A 16,732-nucleotide genomic window follows, 5' to 3' on the forward strand; every position below is an offset into this window, starting at 1 on the left:
TTAAAGTCAGAGGACCTGGGTAACAGGCAACTCCTGGGTCCAGAAAATTGAAGAGACACAGGAACACATTAAAAATTCTGTACTCTTTCTGGATCAGATATGTGTATGTATATATCAAGAATCAATACAGCAGATAATAACATCCCTACAGTATAATTCTTTTCAGTTTAGGTCAGAAAGAACTTAATATATGCAAGGGCATACGAGTCATCAGTTTAAGAAGTTGCACGCTGCCACAGACAATATCTTTTAAGGAAGTTCTTTGGAAATGACCCAGAAATTTCCATGGAAATAATACAATAAAAATATAAATATAAAAAAATACAGAATGATTTTAGGAAATAAAAGACATAAACTTGACAAATAACAGATTTCCTTTATACATAGATGAATAATTTTTAGTCCTCTAAACTAAAATTTTCCTATTTACATCATTAAGAAGAATTTCTTTTTAAAGAAACTGCTAGAATTCAGACAATTTCTTGCTCTAAATCCAGGTAGGTAGGGTTTCTTTTCTAAGGAAGGCAGGAGGGAAATATATCCCTATATACCTGTATAGTTATGTGTGTGTGTGTGTGTGTGTGTATACACACACACACACACACACATATATATATACCAGATAGAAAGGAGACAGAATGCTTTAAAAATGACATGGAAAAAAAAAATCCCTGACAGAAACAGACCTGAAAAACAACAAACAAAAAACCACCAGAGAAGAAAGACAAAATGCTAAAACATAAGGAAAAGAAACTAACAGAGCAAGGTAAGTACTTTATCAGTAATTTCCACTTATTCCAGGTGGCTACCAAATCAGAATTATTTAAATAAACCTGTTCATTTTAACTCAGAAGCAAATGTAATCAAACAGCCAACTGCATCAATTACAAGAGTCTATGTTAGGTTGTTAATTGCCAAGAGATAATCTTAGTAATAGCCAGTCTTTTCAGAAGTAAAAGGTAGGGCAGGTTGAGGTGGGGCATTTGACATGCATTGACTCCTACATAAACCCCATTTGTGTGAAGCTAAAACAGAGAAACCTGGAGTCAAAAATCAGCATGACAAATCAAAGTTGTTTCACTGACCCTTGGCAATTAGTGCTTCATACCTAAACAAAGTTTCCATGTTGATTGGTAACAGCTGTTAAACAATGACAGTAAGCAGATGCATTTAGTTTTTTTGGCACCTGAATTTTTTTATCCTTCCAGGAGTGAGCAAGTTAAATGTCTTCAGCTAACAGCACCCTCGCAGTCCCAGCTGCCATAAGAATACATTGTTACGGCCGGGCACTGTGGCTCATGCCTGTAATCTCAGCACTTTGAGAGGCCGAGGTGGGTGGATCACCTGAGGTCAGGAGTTCGAGACTAGCCTGGCCAACATGGCAAAACACTGTCTCTACTAAACAAACAAACAAAGAGAATATATTGCTATGTAATATATTGGGATATGTATTCACACATCTGCAAGCTTTACATGAACATATACCATTGATTCCATTTTACCAGTTTAATTCATGTAAAATTTTATCTCAAATTGGGTACAAATAATACGCCAAGCTATGTTTTTATAACATAAAGTCAGTAATGGATAAGAATCATTTATAGGAGCTCCAACACATAAAGCATAGGATGTGTCCATCTTTTATGAACTTAAACAGATCTAAAAAAAATCTTCCTCCCATCCTGTCTTTTGCCACTCCAGGCAACCAACACTGTCACTTTCTTACATAACTTGGACAGATATTTTACGTATACACAAGCAAGCATGTACAAATAACCTATTCCTCCTTTTTCTACACAAATGGAAGCCCATTCTATACATACTCCTATGCATTTAAACATTTTGGGAAACTTTTTATTAAAATACAAAATAAACATAGGAAAATACACAAATAATAAATATACAGCTTTAAGAATTTTCTGAGTGAACACACCTATGTAATCAGCACATAAAACAATAAACTAAACGTTACCAGTACCCCAGAAACTACCTGCATATCCCCCTTCCAGATAAAGAGTAACTGGAGTAAAAGATTATTCTGCCTTTTAACACTCTAGATTAATTTTGACTGCTTATTTTTAATTTATACAAATGAAATTACGTAGTATATAATTTTAAAGATTTTTAAACTCAGTGTACTATCTGTGAGATTCATCCAGGTTGTGTGATGCAATTATCATAACTGTATGGTATGCCACTGTGAAAATACCAACATTTATTTAAAGCACTTGTAATAATGAGCAGTTCCTAATTTTAATGGAGTTTAATCAATTTTCTCCTTTATATTTCTTATATGCTCAGAGCTTTTCGTATACTGAATAAGATTTTCTCTACTTCAAGGTCATGAGAATAATCTTCTCTTCTTACAAATTCTTTATTGTTTCATGTTTTCATTTATAATATATATGCAACCGATTTTTGCATACATTGTAATGGTTAAAATTCATTTTTATCAGTATGAAGATAGAAGAATTTCAAAAGTCATGGTTAGAAGAAACTTTCTACCTACTTTGCAAAATATTATAGCTTTAAAGAATACTTATAAATTGTAGGAAAAAATGTAGGGCCCAGCCCTACCAGGCCTGTGGGTTTTCTCTGTGTGCGGAGACGAGAGATCGTAGAAATAAAGACACAAGACAAGAGATAAGAGAAAAGACAGCTGGGCCCAGGAGACCACTACCACCAAGACACGGAGACCGGTAGTGGCCCCGAATGCTTGCACTCGCTGCTCTTTACTGTATTCTAGGCAAGGGGGCAGGGTAAAAAGTGTGGGTCATCTCAAATGATTGACAGGGTCAAGCGAGTCACGTGTCCACTGGACAGCAGGCGTTTCCCTTTAAACTAGCCGAGGTGGGGAGGAAGGACAGCATACGTCAGCATTTCTTGTATGCACTTAACAGAAAGATCAAAAGACTTTAATACTTTTACTAATTCTGCTACTGCTAAGAGGAGGAACCAGGTGTACAGGCGGAACATGAAAGTGGACAAGGAGCGTGACGACTGACAGCACAGCACCACAGAGACACGTTTAAGCCTCCGGATGACTGTGGGCAGGTCTGGCTAACGTCAGGCCTCCCACAAGAGGTGGTGGAGCAGAGTGTTCCCTAACTCCTCCAGGGAAAGGGAGACTCCCCTTCCCGGTCTGCTAAGTAATGGGTGCCTTCCCAGGCACTGGCGCTACCGCTAGACCAAGGAGCCCACAAGCGGCCCTTATCCGGGCGTGACAGAGGGCTCACACTCTTGTCTTCTGGTCACTGCTCACAGTGTCCCTTCAGCTCCTAATTCTGTATGGCCTGGTATTTTCTTAGGTTATAATTATAGAACTGAGGTTATTATAATAATAAAGAGTAACACTACAAGCTCATGATTTATAATATTCATACATAATCATATCTATATCCTATTTCTAGTATAACTTTTATTATTCTAATTATTTTCTTTTTTATACTGGAACAGCTTGTGCCTTTGGTCTCCTGCCTCGGCACCTGGGTGGCTTGCCTCCCACAAAAAAAGATTTAACAATATTTTATATTGCATATAACTACCTCAAATTTTATGAATAAGCAATGTAAAATACTGCATGCAAAAAAAGGGGCCTACCATATGCATGTATTTTAGAATCAAGGGCAAAGCACCCATCTATATACTTACTATTTGCAAATGCAGTTGCAACTGTATCCTGCTGAATCTCCCATGAAAAGTAATCAGCATTCTTAGTGTTACTTATTCCCTTACATGTCTTTATTTTTACCTCTAATGTATATATGCCAAAATAAATCAGATTATTTTTATCAGTTTATGAATTCATATAAACAGCATTTTCTTTCTTATTTCATCCAACATTATGCTTTTTTGATGTGCCTTTTTTTTTTTTTTTTTTTGAGACAGAGCACTCACTGCAACCTCCGCCTCCTGGGTTCAAGCAATTCTCCTGCCTCAGCCTCCCGAGTAGCTGGGACTACGCTGCATGCCACCACGCTTGGCTAATTTTTTTGTATTTTTAGTAGAGATGAGGTTTCACTGTGTTAGCCTGGATGGTCTTGATCTCCAGACCTCGTTATCCGCCCGCCTTGGCCTCCCAAAGTGCTGGGATTACAGGCGTGAGCCACTGCGCATGGCCGATGCATTTTTTTTTTTAAAGGCTCACCGTATGTGAATATCCCAGAACCAAGAGCAAACACACACCTGTGTATTCACCTCCCAGAAGCCAAAAACAATTGACCACACTACACCCAGGTTATGGTTTGCCATTAAACTGAACAGGCTCCTTAGAAAAATGACTGAGTCCAGATTTGGAGCAGGAAATTTATAAGATGAACTTTGTACATATTGTGCTGGAAAGCAAGAGAAATAGGGATCATGGCAAAAGGACACAGAAACCCTGATACCAAAACCAGCCAGGAAGGAAGGGAACTAACTGACTACAGAGGAATATCTCCTATACAGATGCAAAAATCCTCAACAAAATATTAGAAAACCAAACCCAACAAACATGTAAACATTGAGATTTATCCCAGGAATACAAAGGTGGTTTAACACATAAAAATGAATCAATGTAATTGGCCTGCTTTGAATATCTGTCCCCTCCAAACCTCATGTTGAAATTTGATTCCCAGTGTTGGAGGTGGGGTGCCTAGTGGGAGTTACGTGGGTCATGGGGCGGATCCCTCATGGATAAATTAATGCCCTTCCTCGGGGATGAATGAGTTGTCATTCTATTAGTTCACTGAGAAAGACCTGGTTGTTAAAAAAGAGCATGGCACCACCCCGTCTGTCTTGCCTCCTCTCTCACCATAAGATCTCTGCAAAAGCTGGCTCCGCTTCACCTTCCACCATGAGTGGAAACACCCTGAGGCCCAAACCTGGTACAGATACCCGTTCTTGAACTTTCAAGCCATCCTGAATCATGAGCAAAAGAAACCTTTTTCTTCATAAATTACCTCACCTAAGGCATTCCTTTAAAGCAGCACTAAATGGACTCAAGGCTACTGGATATCACATTAATAATATACTGTATTAATAGAATCCAGGAAAAAAAACTCTATGATCAACTCAATCGATGGAGAAAAAGAGTTTGACAAGTTCTAACATCCTTTCATGCTAAAAACACTCAACAAACTAGGAGTGGAAGAGGACTTCCTCAACTGACAAAGGGCATCTATGAAAAACCCACAGGTAACATCATCCTTAATGATGAAAGGCTGAACGTTTTCCCTCTAAGACTAGGACCAAGAACAAGACCAGAATATCTACTGTTATCATTTCAATTTAACACTGTACTAGACATAATAGCCAGCGATATTAGGCCACATAAAAAATTAAAAGGATCCACATTAGAAAGGAAGACATAAACTGTCTTTAGTTTACAATGACATGCTCTTGCACACAGAATGATCCTAAAGAATCCACTAAAAATCACTTACAATAAATGAGCGTTCAAATGTTGCAGGGCACAATAGCAATATACAAAAATTAACTGTATGTCCATACACAGCAATGAAAATGAAATTAAGAAAACAATTCCATTTAAAATAACATAAAAAAGAATGAAATATCTAGGCATAAATTTAACAAATGAAATATAAGATGTATATACTGAAAATGACAAAGCATTGTTGGAAGAAATGAAAGACTTAAATAAATGGAATCTTTATGCTTATGGATGAGACTTAATATTGTCAAGATGGTCAATACTCTCCAGGTTCAACATAATCTACACTGATCTACAGGTTCAACATCATCTCTATAAAAATCTGAGCTGTCGTTTTTTTGCAGAAATTGACAAGCTGATTCTCAAATTCACATAGAAATAAAAAGGAGCCAGAATAGCCAAAAACATCTTGAAAAAGACAAAGCTGGAGGGGTACTCATACTTCAAAACATACTACAAAGCTTCTGGGTTGGTACTGGTTTAATGACGGACAAAGATATCAATGGAAAAGAATTGAGAGTCCAGAAATCAATCCTAACTTTCTAGGTCGTAATTTTGACAGGGGTACTAAGCCAATTCAATGGGGAAAGAATATTCATTTGAACAAATGGTGCTTGGACAGATGCCCCAGTACTTCATACTTCTAATTTCTTAATGGCATTAACTTCCTGATGACACTGGGTCACTTGTCCTGTACTATGTGCCACATTCTGGATTCCACTGACTATTTCTTTTTTCTTGAGGCAGAGTCTCACTCTATCGCCCAGGCTGGAGTGCAGTGGTGCAATCTCGGCTCACTGCAACCTTCACCTCCTAGGTTCAAGCGATTCTCGTGCCTTAGCCACCCCATCGCCAGCTAATTTTTGTATTTTTAGTAGAGACAGGGTTTTGCCATGTTAGCCAGGCTGGTCTTGAACTCCTGACCTCATGGGATCTGCCTGCCTTGGCCTCCCAAAGTGCTAGGATTACAGGTATGAGCCACCGCACCCGGCCTTTGTTGCCTATTTCTTAATGGTGCCATTTAATCTGTTCCTCTTGTCCTCATTTTTCTTGTAAACTGAAAGATTTAAAGGCGTTAAGTCTTCGTTAGATTTTTGTTCAGTATTTTTGGTCTTTTTGACAGTAATATTTCATAAGTAAGGCTGTGTAGTCATAGTATATCACACGAGATACATAACTGGTTTTCTTTCCCATTTTTAACAATAACATTGATTAGTGGGTTCAGGTGACAGCAGTATGATATAAATATTTATTTTAATTAATTAATTAAATTTTTTTTAGACAGAGTCTTGCTCTGTTGCCCAGGCTGGAGTGCAGTAGTGTGACCTCGGCTCACTACAACCTCTGCCTCCTGGGTTCAAGCAATTCTCCTGTCTCAGCCCTCCAAGTAGCTGGGATCACAGGTGCCCACCACCACACCAGGCTAATTTTTGTATTTTTGGTAGAGACAGGGTTTTGCCATGTTGGCCAGGTTGGTCTTGAACTCCTGACCTCAGGTGATCTGCCCGCCTCGGCCTCCCAAAGTGCTGGGATTACAGGCATGAGCCACCACACCCAGCCTGATAGAAATCTTCATTATACATTTATTAATTAATCTTTTGTCAAAGTATTTAATCATCTAAATAATAATCAGTGAAGTTTCACGTTTTATTTGTTTAGGAACCATTTATACTTCTCCTTCCTTCAAATTCCTAGCCACATCTATCCCCACACACCACCAACAGCTTGTTTTCCTTAGTCTTGTTGATTTAAAGGAGTTATAAACATATTAATGAACATATATTCTAGATAACAACCCTTTATCAACTACATGTTTAGCAAATTTATTCTTCCAGTTTATGGCTTTTTCTTTCCATTCTACTGGTTTCTGATAATCAAAAATAAAGTTACATACTATGTAATGCTTTAGTCAACAATGGCCCGCATAGATGATGGTGGTCCCATCAGATTATAATGGAGATGAAAAACTCCTATTGCCTAGTGATGTTGCTGCCGTCACAATGCATTACTCACGTGTCTGTAGTGACGCTGGTTAAACAAACCTACTGCACTGCCAGTTATATAAAAGTATGGCACATACAATTATGTACAATACTCAGTGATAATGAACTGTTACTGGTTTATGTATTTATTGTACTATACTTATTACTTCAGAGTGTACTCCTTCTACTTATTTTTTTAAGTTAATTGTAAACCAGCCTCAGGCAGGTCCTTCAGCAAGTATCCAGAAGGCACTGATGTCCTAGGAAGATGACAGCTCCCTGTGTGTTACTGTCCCTGAAGGCATTCCAGTGGGACAAGATCTGGAGGTGGAACATCGTGATACTGATGATCCTGACCCTGCGTTGGCATAGGCTAACGTGTGTGCTTATGTCTTAGTTTCGGGAAAAAAAGTTTTAAAAGGTCATAAAAAAGTAAAAATTTTTTAAAATAGAAAAAAGGTTATATAAAGATATAAAGAAAATTTATTTATGTATTTGTACAGCAGTACAATATGTTTGTGTTTTAGGCTAAGTTATTTTGTGTTTTAGGCTAAGTTATTACTATAATACTATAAAAAAAAGAGTCAAAAAGCTTTAAAAAAATTTTTAAGTCTATAAAATAAAAAAGTAAGCGGCTGGGCATGGTAGCTCATGCCTGCAATCCCAGCACTTTGGGAGGCTGAGGCGGGCGGATTACGAGATCAGGAGATCGAGACCATCCTGGCTAACACGGTGAAACCCCGTCCCTACTAAAACATACAAAAAATTAGCCGGGCGTGGTGGCGGGCGCCTGTAGTCCCAGCTACTCGGGAGGCTGAGGTAGGAGAATGGCGTGAACCCAGGAGGCAGAGCTTGCAGTGAGCTGAGATCGTGCCACTGCACTCCAGCCTGGGTGACAGAGCAAGACTCCATCTCAGAAACAAACAAAAAAAGTAAGCTTAGTAAGCTAAGGTTAATTTATCATTGAAGGAAGAAAAACATTTAAAAAATAAGCATAGTGTAGCCTAAGTGTTCAGTGTTTATAACATCTACAACAGTGTATAGTAATATCCTAGGCCTTCACAGTCACCCACCACTCACCCAGAGCAACTTGCAGTCCCGCAAGCTCCACTCATGCTGTTTCCTTAACAGATTATCTTTTAAAAAATCTTTTATATTGTACTTTTACTGTACTTTTCTATGTTTAGATGTTTGAATACTAAAACACTTACCTTTGTGCTACTACATTATTCGGTACAGTAACGCTTTCTACAAGCTTGTAGCCCAGAAGTGAAAGGCTATACCCTATAGCCTAGGTGTGTAGTAGACTATATCATCTAGATTTGTGTAAGTTCACTCTATGATGTCTGCACAAGGAAGACTGCCTAACAATGAATTTCTCGGATGTAATTAAAGTCTTTGTTGTTAAGCAATGCACAACTATACCATATATTAATATATTCAAATTTATCAGACATTTATTTTAGAATGTGTGACATTTACATTCTGTTTAACAAATCCTTTCTTGTACTCAAAGTCATATTTCCTACTTTTATACTGGTTTCATTGGTAGACTAAATTAGTGGTCTCAATTATTCATTCCTTTATAATAAAAATGTACATCTATATCCTTGCTAGGGGCTTATGATGGGCAAAGTACCCTGAGGACCTTTGGCTAGGCTATGTGACTTGCTTTGGGTAAAGAGATGTTTGCAGATCTGACAGAAGCTGAGGCTTACAGTCTGAGTGGCTGAGTTGCATTTCTACCACTGCCAGGGGAACAACATTTTGCATAGCTGCTGCCCCTCAGTTGGGCCCCAGAAGGAGCCACGTGGATCAAAGCCACCCAAGTTAAAACCTAACTCAGAGCCAATCATGCTCACCCTCCATGTAGGTGAATGAGAAATAAATGCTTGGTATTATATGTACCTTAGCCAGAATTCTCCAGAGAAACAGAGTGTATATGTGTAAATAAAGACTCATTATAAGAAACTGGCTCATAAATCACAAGATCTATAGGGTGAGCTGGCAAGCTGGAGACCCAGGAAAGCCGATGGCATAGTTCCAACCCAAATCCAAAGGCTTGAAAAACCAGGAGAGCCAACGGTATAGTTCCAGACTGAAGGCTAGCAGGCTCCAGACCCAGGAAGAGCCAGGGTTTCGGTCTGAGTCTGAATGAATGCAAGGAAAAGCTAATGTCTCAGTTTGAAGGCAGTTAGGCAGAAGGAATTCTCTCTCACTTGGGAAAGATCAGAGTTTTGTTCTACTCAGGCCTTTAACTGATTGGATAAGGCCCATCCACATCAGGGAGGGCAATCCGCTCTACTCAATTTTGCTGACTTAAATGTTAATCTCATCCCCAAATACCCTCACAGAAACACCCAGAATACTGTCTGAGCAAGTATCCGGGCACCCTGTAGCCAGTCAAGTCAACATATACAGTTAACACATCACAATATGCTACCGATATTTTGTGATTGTTCGTTATACGATATCTGATTGATAAACTTTGTAAGAGTTTTAAAGTATTGCTTTTCATGTTTAGTCCTTAATCTATCTGGAATTCATTTTTGTATACGGTATGAGGCAGGGGTCTGATTTCATTTTTCCCCATACGGATAGCCAATGTGCAGTACCATTTATTTAAAAATCTATTCTATCTTAACCTTTGATATATATCAAGTATACTCATAAGCATGGATATTTCTGCACTTTCTATTATCCACTCTTTTGCCTATTCCTGTACCAATACCACATTCATTATCTTAATTATTATCACTTTATAAGGCTTGATATCTAATAAAATAAGTCTCAGCTTGTTCTCTTCAAGAGCATCTTAGCTATTTTTGAACTTCTGCAAAAATATTTAGATTTTATCATATGCCAGGTGCTGTTCTAGAATAGGTAATGAACTAGATATACTTTTAGAACTTTAATATCTTTCATAAAGTTTAATAATTTTTCTCATTAAAATGTTAAACAGCCTAATAATATTTATTCCTAGGTACTTTATATGCTTCTTAATTTTCTAGTAAGTAGTATCGTTTATAGAAAAAATGTAAATTTTCTGTTTAGTGCAGATTATGGAAATTGAATTTTTTATATTGATTCTGTATCTAGCAGTCTTCTTAAATGCTCTTACTTACTGACAGATTTTGAAGTTTACTATATAGACAAATATGATAGTTTTCTTTCTTTTCTTGTAATTCTTACAATATTCATTTCTTTCACTTGCCGTGCTGCATAATCTAGAATGACTACTACAATGCTGTACGGACATGGTGATAGCATGCATTCTATTTTATTCCTATCTTTAAAAAGAATCCTTTATAAGTTTTATCTATAAGTAGTGTAATTTTTAACAGATACCCTTTATTAAGTTAAGGAAATTCCCTTGTATTGCTGGGTAGTTAAGAATTTTTGAAAATTATAAATGAATGTAAATTTTCTGCATTTCTTGAGATGACCCCTTAACTTTTCTTCTATCATCTTTTACTGTGGTAGATTATAGTAATTAGTTTTCCTTTTTTTTTTTTTTTTTTTTTTTTGAGACGGAGTCTTGCCCTGTTGCCCAGGCTGGAGTGCCGTGGTGTGATCTCAGCTCATTGCAACCTCCGTCTCCCCGGTTCAAGCAATTCTCCTGCCTCAGCTTCCCAAGTAGCTGGGATTACATATAGGCACCACCACGTCTGGTTAATTTTTGTGTTTTTAGTAGAGACGGGGTTTTGCCACATTGGCCAGGCTGGTCTTGAACTCCTGACTTCAAGTGATCCACTCGACTTGGCCTCCCGAAGTGCTGGGACTACAGGCGTGAGCCACCGCGTCCAGCCAGGATTATAGTAGTTTTCTACTGTTAAGCCAACCTTGAACTCTTGGAATAAAACTTGTGGCCGGGCGCGGTGGCTCAAGCCTGTAATCCCAGCACTTTGGGAGGCCGAAGAGGGCGGATCACGAGGTCAGGAGATCAAGACCATCCTGGCTAACACGGTGAAACCCCGTCTCCACTAAAAATACAAAAAATTAGCTGGGCGTGTTGGCGGGCGCCTGTAGTCCCAGCTACTTGGGAGGCTGAGGCAGGAGAATGGCGTGAACCCGGGAGGTGGAGCTTGCAGTGAGCCGAGATTGCGCCACTGCACTCCAGCCTGGGGGACAGAGAAAGACTCCGTCTCAAAAAAACAAACAAACAAACAAAACAACAACAACAACAACAACAAAAAACTTGCTCATGCACATTTTTCTTGTGTACACTAATTTTGGATTGGGGTGATTATGTTTAGGAATTTTTCTACACGTTCAGGATTGAGACCAGCCTAAGCTTTTCTTCTCCTGTATTAACTTGTAAAGTTCTGATATAAAGTTATGTGAACCTTATTAAATAAGTTGTTGAGTGATTGTTCCCTCTCTTTTATATTTCCAAATTGTGTCTAAGATTGAAATTATTTGCTCCTTGTATATTTGCCAAAAGTTACCAATATAAATCTCTGGGCTTGAAATTTGTAGGAAAAATTTTTATTACTGCCTCATTTTTCTCAGGTTTTCTTTTTCATATTTAGCTGGCTTTGCTAAGTTCAATTTTTCTTGGCATTTGGTCATTTAGTCTAAATTTTCAAATGTGCTGGCAAAGATATCTTTGTATCTTTCTAGCACCTACAAGACTAGTAGTTGTGAACCCTCTATCATTCTAAAATAAATATTGTTCATTGTGCCATCTTTCTTTTTTTCTTTTAGTCTCACCAAAGACCAGCTGACTTTCTTGGTGTTTTCAAAGAATGAATTTTGGGCTTTGTGGATTTGTTTTATAAAAGGGTGAGAGGGATTTGGTTTCCCACTTGACTATCTTGGGCTGCCTTGATCTTTTCTTTTATCCTATGAAGATATAAAACCCAATGTTCAATAGTTATCAAGTAGTTATTTTTGAATTCCCTATCTGTTCATCCCGACCTGAGAATTTCTTACCTTTCTGCCAACATATAAAGGCAATTTTATTGACTATCTTCAACTGTTTCTGTGAAAGTTACTTTCCCAGCATCAAGTCTGTCGTTTGACACAGTTTACCCTTCATTCAAAACTCTTACATCCAAAACAAAAAAAAATTCGATTAAAATATAAGCAAAAGATCTCTATAGGCATTTCTCAAAAGAAGACATAAAAATAACCAAAAGTTATATGAAAAATGTTTGACATCACTAATCATCAAAGAAATGCAAACCAAAACCACAGTGAAGCTGGGAGTGGTGGCTCACGCCTGTAATTCCAGGAGGCCAAGGCAGGAGGGAGGGGTTTGAGGCCAGCCTAGGCCACAGAGTGAGACTCCATCTCTACAAAAAATTAGCCAGGCACGATAGTGTACACCTGTAGTCTCGGCCATTCTGGAGGGTTGCTTGGGCCCAGGAGTTTGCAGCTGCAGTGAGCTATGATCACGCCACTGCGCTCCAGCCTGGGTAACAGAACAAGACACTGTCTCCCTCAAACTACTCCTAAAAAAACCCCACAATAAGATACTATCTCATCCCAGTTAAAATGGCTATTATCAAAAAAGCAGAAAGTAACAAATGCTGGCAAGGATGCAGAGAAGGGAGAGCACTCATACACTGTTAGTGAGAATGTAGTACAGCAACTATGGAAAATAGTATGGTGTTTCCTTAAATAACTAAAAATAGAACTCTCTCATGATCCAGCAATCCCACTACTGGGTATATATCCAAAAGAAAGGAAATCAGTATATCAAACAGGTATTTGCACTCCCATGTTTACTGTGGCACTGTTCACAATAGCCAAAATATGGAATCAACCTAAGGGTCCATCAGTGGATGAAGAAAATGTGGTATGTACACACACACACACACACACACACACACACGGATACTATTCAGCCATAAAGAGAATGAAATCCTGTCATTTGCAGCAACACAAATGAACTAGAGAACATTATGTTACGTGAAATAAGCCAGGCACAGAAAGACAGATGTTGCTTGCTCTACTCACACGTGGGAGCTAGAAGAAATTCGATTTCATGGAGGTAGTGAATAGAACGGTGGTTACCAGAGGCTGGGAAGGGTAGGAGGGAGAGGGGGATGAAGGGAGGTTGGTTAATGGGTACAAAATACAGTTAGAAGGAGTAAGTTCTAGTGTTCAATAGCACAGTAGGGAGACCACAGTTAATAATCATTTATTGTGAATTTCAAAATAGCTAGAAGAGAAGATTTGGAATGTTGCAACACAAGGAAATAATAGATGTTAGAGGTGATGGATACCCCAGTTCCCCAGATTTGATCATTACACATTGTATACATATATCAAAATATCACATGTACCCCATAAATACGTAGAACTATTACATGTTGTTAAAAAACTTAAAAATCTCTACCTTCCAGATTTCTGTTAGTAAAATCATTTTCTTAAAGATTGCTTAATTTTCCCAACCATTTGAGTGTCAGACCCTCAAAGTATTTCTGCCTCAGATTATACACATATCCAAGTAAGTCCTAAAGCATTTTGGTATTCAAGGCAAGAATGGTACCATAAACCAGGATTTCCCATCAATCATCTGATTTGCTCTCTGGCTCTAGGCCAGGGAAACAGTTTCAAAGTCAAATTTAATTACTTCATTTTCTGTTACGTTTCCACAATCCAGGAGAACACTTCCAGCTAGAATCATCTGGTTCCATTTCATGCCTACCAATGAGCAGCTGTACAGCACTGGGTACAGCCAGAGAAACAAGGGTAAAGACCGATGAGCAGAAGAAAAGAAGAGATAAACCCTACACTAAACAATGAAGAAATTATCCACACTTTAAAAATATACTCCAGGTCACAGCACAATTTTCAAAAGCAGACGTTTTAAAACACAGAAAAGCTCAGGCCAGAGCTGGGACTCAAATATGTAACTTAACTGCCTCCAGTAACATACTAAGGAGAAAGCACGGGGGTTGATAGTGTGCAGTGCCAGCAGGACCAGATGGTTTGCTTAAATCACAAGCTAATAAACTTTTGCTCAGAATAAGAAGGGAACAAATTATGACTTTACCACAGACCTATTTTCCTTAAGAAAGCAGCACAACAGGGGGCTTCAGAGGCTGGCAAAGCCTGCTTCTCCAAGTTTCCCACCTTCTTCTGTTCCACAACCAGGAGAAATATACTTTTTGTAGTTTCCAAGACGCGTATGGAAAATCTTGTTATACTCTCTCGGGAGAGTAAAAGGCATAAGTCTCCACAGGAAGAAAACAATTAGAAGAAAAAGGGAGTGGTACAAAAAGATTATCTAGAGGTTCAGCAGTCATCATGCAAGCCAGATTGTCACTTGAGAAGTCCACTGGTTTCCCTGACTAGAACAAAATTCCAGATTAAAACCTACTCTCTGTTTTATAATTACGAAGAAAAAAAGGTAACAAGCTCTTGGGTTGAGGAGCATTTTTGAAGTATTAGTGAAAACATATATACATATATACCTACATACATAAATTCTATCATCCTTTCCTAGGAAATTCCTTTAGGGGATCTCACAATTATTGCTGAGGAAAATTTGAATTTACATTTTCCAAGAGAGCTTTAGGCTATTATTTACATTAGAAATCTCTTTTTTCCAGTATGTTCTTTTTGCCAACTCATGGTAATTCTTTGACAAGATACATTCCGGTAGTACAGTATTTTATAAGCATGGAATAGCTATAGTTATTGCAATAATACTTACATTATTTGACTACTTTGAAGTACACTGTTCTAAGTGCTTTAGATGTAATGTCTCATTAAAGCCTCAAAATGATCCTATATGGGGGGTATAAAGCATTATTAACCTCATTTTTATGGCAAAACAAACAGGGTTAGCGGGTTTAAGTGCCTTGTCCAAGGTCATACAGTCAGAGAAGGCAAAGCTAGGATCCCAAGCTAAGTAGTCCGACTCCATCCTGCTATACACACTGAAGTGCTGCTTTGCTATAATGTATCAGTGTTCACCAAAATCATCCACAATGGTATCTAATGAGTCACTCTGGGGAGTATTCCCACTCCCACTCTTTTTAAAAGAGAGTGGAAACATATCAGTGTGAAAGAAATGCTTCTTTTTCAAGCCATTTCAATTTTCCTTTTCTTTTTAAAAAAATCAACTCAGAAGGCTTAGGCAGATAAATCCCGTACTAAGCACTCATCATTCCTAAGTAGGGCTTGAAAATCAGACACAATAAAATGTGGATGCACATTTTCAAAGCAAACATCACCCTGCTGCTATGACTCTCAGTATCTTGTGCCACCGACGTTAGAAAGAGGCTAAGACGGGCCAATGTTTCATCACTGCCAATTCTATTTAGGTGACTCTCGCAGCACAGCATCAAAACTAAAAAATAAAAACCTGAATCAATGCACTGAAAACAAACTATTTTTTCAGCAGAATATTATTTATTTCATTTTTCCTATTTTTAAGTCAGCCTACATCATGCTTTGACAGCAAAATATTATTTATCTCCCAAGATTTGCTTATTTCAGCAACCGATTGTAATGGAATCAATTAACACTAAAAATTAATGATCTACTGGGTACACATAAGCTCCATGGTTCTTCTTTCCTCCTGGAAGAAGGGAGGACAGAAATAATCTCAGTAATAGACTGCATTTTCTTCCTCCAGCACTAGTAACAAAGATGATGTGACAACCACCATTTTATGCTTTCTTCTGCATCTGGGTCTGAGAGCTCTTAATATTTCATTAGGGTTTGTGACAAATGTCTAATTTAGGAAATGAAATATGAATAGAGGTGGAATGACAAAGACCATCCCTGTAACTCTGAGCTCTGATAAGTTCTTTTCTGAAAAGGCATTTTTTTTTTCCTGCTTTGCTAGGGAGTTAAGACAATAGAATAAAGCAGGTGTTGAATGGCTAATTTGTCCAGGTTTTGGAAAGAAATTTCCTTCTTAGTTGAAATAATCTAATAATCTGATCATCTCAAATGGAGAAAATATTTATTGCATTTTATTCGGAAAACAGCAAACAAACAGATAATGCAGGGATTCAGCCCTTCTTCTAAGATCAAATGAAATAATGTGAGTAAAACAGACTGAAACTCTTTCCTTAAGTTTTCAACAAAAATAAAAGTTCACTGCCATTTTAACTGGAAATTTTAATTCTTCTCATTTGCAATGGTGAAAAAACCAAACTGCTACCTAGAAATAAATAAAGTTGACATTTCATTAATTAGACACACATTTTGTGGAGAAAATTTATTTCAACATAACCCTGGACAGTTGTTAGAAACACAATGTTAGCAAATAAAATGACACTTACTTGACCTTATCAAAAGTATACTATTAGCCAAGGGAGAAAAGTAAAAGGATGGGATTTTATGTCTGGTA

At 37.9% G+C, this 16,732-nt stretch overlaps 1 protein-coding gene across 8 annotated transcripts in view; it reads right to left on the reverse strand.

Moving 5' to 3' along the window:
- The window catches only part of ERC1 (ELKS/RAB6-interacting/CAST family member 1), a 481,383-nt gene that overhangs the window by 202,141 nt on the left and 262,510 nt on the right, over nt 1-16,732 (reverse strand). The window lies entirely within an intron of this gene.

The sequence above is a fragment of the Nomascus leucogenys genome, chromosome 23, assembly GCF_006542625.1.
Source record: "Nomascus leucogenys isolate Asia chromosome 23, Asia_NLE_v1, whole genome shotgun sequence".
Classification (NCBI taxonomy): domain Eukaryota; kingdom Metazoa; phylum Chordata; class Mammalia; order Primates; family Hylobatidae; genus Nomascus; species Nomascus leucogenys.